The following is a 7,253-nucleotide window of genomic DNA, read 5'->3' as shown; positions in this document are numbered from 1 at the left end:
TGTCCTTACTTAATCACATCTACAAAGTCCTTTTGTTTTGTCACCTGAACCAACATTCACAGGTTCCAGGGGAGAGGCATATGGCTCCCTGAACTTTCTAGACTTCTGGGGCTAATAAAGCTTCCCTGGTCACTGTGCACTGGTTTTGTCTGGTCATTTCCAGGTGCCCAGTATCCCTGAGACCAAGGTTGCTGGACAAGGACCCAGACCATACTGGCAGGGGTAAAATGCGACTCTCTCGTGAATGCAGCACATGGGCCTGCAGTTTTCCCTGATGATTATGGCTTTCCTCTCTAATGACTGTCTTCAATTCCTTGACTGACCCCTTTCTCCTCACCTGCCTGTTTGGTTCTCCACCATCCTCCACCGGTTCCTTATGTGTACAACCTGTCAAGTCACACTGGCATTCTCGCACCCTGACCCTGATCACTCACATCCTGCCTCCTCCGCAGACCATGCCACCCACCTGTTCCTGGAAGCCAACGGCCTCAACCTGGCCCTCAGCAGCAAACTCTCCTCCCTTTTCTCATGCCATCTGCCAATTCCATGGCTTCTAGTCCAGAACAGCTCTGTCTTTCCCATCTGTCTGTCCCCACCACCGTGGAGACTCTGCAGCAAACACTATTCAATGAACTCGCTACATGAAGGCATCCTAGCACCATCAGGAGGGCACTGGGCGAGGGGTCCACATGATGGCCCTGCTGCTCCTAAAACAGACCAGGCCCAGTCGTGGGCTCACACCAGCCTCAGTTCCTGCTTCAGGTTCTCTTTTATTTTCACCCCGTTTATACATCCTTCATGTTGCTACTGTGTTTTTCCATCAAGTATACAGTTAGTTTTGCTATTATGAGGCTTGAAACATCAAAAGCTTTATGTAAGGCCAGGAACAAACAAGGATTCACTGTAATCTTATGTAGGCTGGTTACAGAAGGCTACACAATAAAATCAGAGGAGAGTCAGGAGTGCCAGTAAAATAGTGAGATGTCAAGGTGAAGTTACCACTGTTCACAGATAACATGGTTTTGTGCTTAGAATATCCAGAACAGCGGAACCTATGGAAAACAATAACTCAGGTAGGAAAATTATTATGCATAATAAATAACTTTTCTATGTACAAATAACTTGTTAAAAAATGAAAAAAGGCCAGGTTCAATGGCTCACATCTAAAATCCCAGCACTTTGGGAGGCTGAAGTGGGCGAATCGCTAGAGTTCAAGAGTTGAAGACTAGCCTGGGCAACATGGCAAAACCCTGTATCTACAAAAAATATGAAAAACTGGCCAAGCATAGAGGTGTGCACCTGTAGTCCTAGCTACTTGGGAGGCTGAGGCAGGAAAATCACTTCAGCCGGAGAGCGGGTGGTTGCAGTAAGCCAAGATTGCGCTGCTGCACTCCAGCCTGGGCAACACAGTGTGACCCTGTCAAAAAAAATTATGGAAAAATATGGCATTTAAGATAGCATTTAGTTGAGACAATAGCCAAAATACAAACTTTAAAAGGAATATGTAGGACCTATATAAACAAAATCTGAAAATCCTGCTAAGGGATAAAATGAAACTGTGAGAGATAACTTGCTATCTGCTAGAATGAATCAATACTATGAAGGTGACTGTTAACCCTAAACTACTCATAGGATCAGTGCAATCCCAGTTGAAACACTAACATGCTATGTGAAGGGAAATTGGTGTGGGAAAATAAACAGGAAGTGTCAGGAGAAAGAAGGGAACTGAGGAGTAGTCCTATGAAATGTCAAACGCACCGTGAAGGTTCAAGGATGAAACCAGATCAACATGAAGGTTTGTGTGGAGCAGAAAGAGGCCCCAGAATATATACAAATATATACTCAAATTGTGTGTGTGTGATAGGAAGCATTTTAAATCAGAGGGCAAGGAGGAAATATCGAATAAATGGCTTAGAGACAATGTGGTATTTGGAAAACCGTACGGAATCCTGACCCACTGCCTTACTGTTCCAAAATAAGTTCCAGAAGTATCAGAGATGTGAGTGTACAAGAGAGAAATGAAAACATTCTGAAATTTAAAAGGTGAGTTTATTTATAATTGTGAATGGGAAATGCCTAAGCGGACATATATTTGAAAACTTTAATGGGAAATGTTGAGATATTTGACTAGAAATAAAAATCATCATCGAGGACACAAAAACCCACAATTAAAGAAAAAGGGGATAATTGACTGAAGAAAATATTTGAAACCCAAGTGGGAAAAGGCTTGTAGGCTTCATTGAGCAACACGTTTTACAAAGAGTGCTCATCAGTCAGTAAGAAAAACATTTACAAACCCGACTGAAAAGCCCACAGGACTATAAATGAAATTGGTCAATAAATACATTTTTTAAAAGGCTTGCTCAATTTCTCTCAAAATTACAGAAACACATAAAAATAACAAAAAGATATAATTTCAAAGTAGCAAAAATTAAAAATGCAATGGCACTGGTGCCTGCTGTGAGCATAGGGAAAAGGTCGCATTTGTAAATTGTCAACAAGAGTGTAAGTTGCAGAAGGCTGCCCTGGGAAGTTAATGGGCCATATCCATCTAAGTTAAAAATGCAGCTACCCTTTGACTTAGCAGTGCCCCTGCCAGGAATTGACCTGGTGGCTGTATTCATAAGTTAGCCAGGAAAAAGAAACACTTACAAATATTGTTGCAAAAATGAAACCAGAACAGAAAAATTACATATCATTAAGAAAGAGATTACTTAAATTATGACAATTCTTCAGAGAGTAAAACTATAATTTGTTCACTTTTCTTTATGGGTACAATTCAGTAACAAGTTATTAACATACAGGAAGAATGAAATGACTCTCTCTCTACCAATACAGAAATATTTCCAAGACATGTGTTTAAGGGAATAACAAAAGGCAGAACAGTGTAAAAGAACAAATAACTAACTCACCCTATAAAACACCTATGTTGGCACACGCACAGAACTTTCTCAAAGGACATCTAAGAAGTGAATGAGCCTAGAAAACGAGAGAAAGGCCTTCACTTTTTATTTGAAAATGTTCAGCAATCTTGGAAGTTTTGGGCTATGTGCATGCTTTACTTTCCTTTTTAAAGTTCTTTCTGCTTCCCCAAGGTGTAAGAGATTGCTTCAATCCTTCCCTGTGCGGTGTTGAGATGTAATCTTCTCTTGTTCTCGTCCTAGGCACCTTCAGACCCAGTTAGTATCTCCATGTCCGACCGACCACTGGGGCGGCAGGGTTAGCTCCTGGGGAGCGATGTGAAAAGGCTGCCTCAGTAGCAAGCCTGCCCTTCCCTTGGTTTCCTCCCACAGTTAACGAAGACCTCCCCAATCTCCCTGGTTCAGTGGCTCTCCCACGCCAGCTTGCCTCAGAGTACCCGGAGGGCCTGTGAACAGGTGTCGCAGCTCCTTTAAGAGTTTAAAGGTCTGGGAGGTGGGGACTGAGAGCTTCATTTCCAAAGTTTCCAGGTAATGCCTTGTTGGTCCTGGGAGCCTACTTTGAGAACTGCTGACCAGGTCAGTTGTCTAACGTCAGATGCTGGGACTTTTCCTTGTGTTAATCTGCTCCTGCTGCTGTATCAAAATACCCGAGACTGGGGTATTTATAAGCAGCAACGTATATCGCTCAGTTTTGGAGTCTGTGAAGTCCCAGGTCAAGCCACTAGCAGATTCAAGGGCTGGTGAGCGCCTGTTCCTCCTAGATGAGGCCTTCCATGTGTCCTCACATGGTGGAAACACGAAAAAGGGCTAACAGCCCCTTCACTGCTCTTTCATAAGAGCACCAGTCCCACTCATGACGGCTCCCCATCGTGATCTAAGTACCTGCTAAAGGCCCCACCTCCTCATACCATAACCTTGGTGATTAGGTTTCAGCATCTGGATTTGGAGGGACACAGACACACACACGTGTAGACCACAGCACCCTGGCTTCCCGGCACACAGCTGATGCTTGATTTCCTACTGATGGGTGAATGCCGAAGCCCCTGCGCTGTTGTAGAAAGCAATGATAGTCCACGTAGTTCATCCCGCATTGACCCTGCAGGCACGAGAGGGGATGCAAGGATACCTCAGTGCCCTGAGGTTCTCGCTTCCTGATCTCACTCCTGGGGTTGGGAGGGCCAGTGTAGTGCACACGTATCTGCACTCCAGACCTAACGTCTCTGTCCCTGCATCCACAGCGCTGCGGGTCTGGCACGTGCCCATGACCTCTTACCATCTGCTCCTTCTCAGGGTTCTCTCTTGAAGGGCTGGAAAGTCAGGCCCCAGGGAAGCTGCCCACAGCTACAGACCTACTGGAGCTGCTGGATCCAGCCCGGGTGCCTGGCTCTCTGGCACTCAGAGACAGACCCTGAAACACAGACCTCAAGTCTCCCAAAGGTGACCACTCCACGCTCACTCTCCCACTGGCTTCGGTGTTACTGATTTCCTGCTCCTGGTTTTTAACTTTGGCCCCTTCCTTGCGGCACTTCTCTTCCTTCCTCCCTCCCTTTCAGGTTCTTCCCAGAATCCCCTCTCAGATAAACCAAATCCTTATCTCCGGGCCAACTGAGGCAGCCTCAGGGAGGACAAGGCCTCTGCCCAGCTCTCGGGCTGAGAATCCCTCTCTCTTGGCTGGACGGTGCTACCCTGGCTCTTGGTGGGAGTCTTCCCAGGACCAACTGCGTGATCCTGGGGATCTGAGCAGGAGGCAGGTGAAAAGTAACTGCTGAGCAGGCTGGTGCAGCAAGCCTAGGAGTCCGGTTGCAAAGCACCCTCACTCCATGCTGCCTGTGTCCAGGGAGTGATGACGGGCTTCAGGGAGAGCAGTGGATGGGGCAGAGGCCTCGTTACCCCCACAAAGAGGGCGGCATTGCCTCATCCACCAGTTTTGTCCTACACAGGCCATGGCTGCCACAAGTCTCTGCACAGGAGGTATTTGCTGAAAGCCTGGAAAGAAAAGTAGGAAGGGACGTGGTAAGTTTTTCAGGGCTTCTACTAAGACTTGTCAGTTGTCTACTCACCCTCGAGAGCAGCTCCTGGCCCAGGACAGAGTTAAGTTCTGCAGCTCCAGGGACCCCCGGAATCCCAGATCTGCGCATGGCAGCTTCCTCCTTCCTGCTCCCATGGAAAGATTTGCTTGTACCTTCAGGACTCAAAACCCTGTGCTCTCGTCTTCCTCCCTTACCCCCCACTGGGAGCCTCCTCTTTGCCTGCTGATTACAAGACAACAAAGATCGTTTTTGGGGAACTGGTGGGTAACTCAGGTCAGTTTCCCACAAAAATGGGTAACAAGGTTGGAGAATGATGGTGTGTCCAGAATTGGTGGGTTCTTGGTCTCACTGACTTCAAGAATGAAGCTACAGACCCCCCCCCCCCCCCCCCCCCCCCCCCCCCCCCCCCCCCGCCCGCCCGCCCGCCCGCCCGCCCGGTGAGTTAAGAGTTCTTAAAGATGGTATGTCTGTGGTTTGTTTCTTCAGACATTCAGATGTGTTTGGTACCTTTTCCTTCTGGTGGCTTCGTGATCTCGCTGCCAGGAATGAAGCTGCAGACCTTCACAGTGAGTGCTACAGCTCAAACGCAGCATGGAAACAAAGACCGAAAGAACAAACCTCCAATCCTGTTGAAACTGATCCAAGCGGATGGCCGCTGGCGAGCTCTGCAGCCTGCTTTTATTCCCTTATCTGACCCCACCCACATCCTGCTGATTGGTCCATTTTACAGAGAGCTGATTGGTCTATTTTACAGAGTGCTGATTGGTCCATTTTACAGAGAGCTGATTGGCTTATTTCACAGAGAGCTGATTGATCCGTTTTTGACAGAGTGCTGATTGGTGCGTTTACAATCCTTGAGCTAGACACAGAGTGCTAGACAGAAAAGTTCTCCAAGTCCCCACTAGGTTAGCTAGATACAGAGTTAGCTAGATACAGGGTACCAATTGGTGTATTTACAAACCTTGAGCTAGACACAGAGTACTGATTGGTGTATTTACAATCCTTGAGCTAGACACAGAGTACTGATTGGTGTATTTAGGATTCTCTAGCTAGACATAAAAGTTCCCCAAGTCCCCACCAGATTAGCTAGATACAGAGTGCTGATTGGTGCACATCTAATCCTCTGGCTAGATATAAGATTTCTCCAAGTCCCCATCCGGCTCAGGAGCCCAGCTGGCTTCACCTAGTGGATCTTGCACCGGGACTGCAGGCAGAGCTGCCCGCCAGTCCCGAGCCGCCCCTGCACTCCTCAGCTCCACGGAGAGCTGAGGACCAGGAGCCACGGAGCAGAGGGTGGCGCCTGGGACGCTCGGGCCGCTTAGGGAGCCCACCGCAGGGGGGGAGCTCAGACATGGCGGGCTGCAGGTCCCGAGCCCTACTCCGCAGGGAGGCAGCTAAAGCCGGCGAGAAGTTTTGAGTGCAGCGCCGGTAGGCCGGCACTGCTGGGGGACCTGGCGCAACCTCCGCAGCTGCTGGCCCGGGTGCTAAGCCCCTCACTGCCCTGGGCCAACGGCAACGGCCGGCCACTCAGTATGCGGGGCCTGCAGAGCCCGCGCCTGCCGGAATTCGCACTGGCCCACGATCGCCGCGTAGCCCTGGTTCCCGCCGGCGCTTCTCCATCCACACCTCCTGGCAAGCAGAGGGAGGCGTCTCCAGCCTCAGCCAGCCCAGAGAGGGGCTCCCAAGGTGCCGTGGCGGGCTGAAGGGCTCCTCAAGCGCCGCCAGAGTGGACGCCGAAGCAGAGGAGGCACTGAGAGTGAGGGCTACTAGCACACTGTCACCTCTCAGTAGCTCATCTGGGAGCTGATCTCAGGAAGCTCCAACCTTCCTGAGGGTAGGGGGAGTGAGAAGGAGCCAGGACAAAGCTGTGGGCAGCTAGGGTTCAGCCATGGGGAGAGGGGTAGATAATAAGGGTCCTCCCAGCCCAAGGGCCAGGAAGTGGGGCTGTTCACCCTCCAATTCCCACTTGTAATCAGCCAAGGGCTGCTTGTGTCTCGACCCCACATTGCTGGGAAAGCCCTCAGGCAGATTCTCCAGGGACTGCAGGAGGCCTGCGCAGTGCTGGGAGCCATGAGCCTGGGGAGTCACCAAGGCACCAGCAGAAACCGCGGCTTCACCATATTTGTTACAGGATTTGGAAATAGTGACCAATGTATAACCCCTTGGAATTAATATGGAGCAGACTGTATTTAAATGAGGAAAAGTGTCTTTTTCTAGTTAATTGGACACTCAGAGAGTAGAGGACTGGAATAGAGCCATTGCGATCTGGATTTCTGTTTAATAAAACAGGTGCAAGCGTGGC

General features: G+C 49.1%; 1 long non-coding RNA gene across 1 annotated transcript; it reads right to left on the bottom strand.

The window, feature by feature from the left end:
• Nucleotides 1-2,187: 2,187 nt before the first annotated feature.
• On the bottom strand, nt 2,188-5,591 carry LOC117068212. Its single transcript, XR_004431026.1, has 4 exons — nt 5,459-5,591; nt 4,982-5,075; nt 3,359-4,017; nt 2,188-3,227 (listed from the first exon to the last, which is right to left on the bottom strand). It is a non-coding gene; the product is annotated as an uncharacterized LOC117068212 (long non-coding RNA).
• Nucleotides 5,592-7,253: the final 1,662 nt, after the last annotated feature.

The sequence above is a fragment of the Trachypithecus francoisi genome, unplaced genomic scaffold (genome assembly GCF_009764315.1).
Source record: "Trachypithecus francoisi isolate TF-2019V2 unplaced genomic scaffold, Tfra_2.0 Lachesis_group21, whole genome shotgun sequence".
NCBI lineage: Eukaryota > Metazoa > Chordata > Mammalia > Primates > Cercopithecidae > Trachypithecus > Trachypithecus francoisi.
The sequence above is the reverse complement of the archived record's forward strand: the minus strand, read 5'-3'. Positions and strand labels throughout refer to the sequence as shown.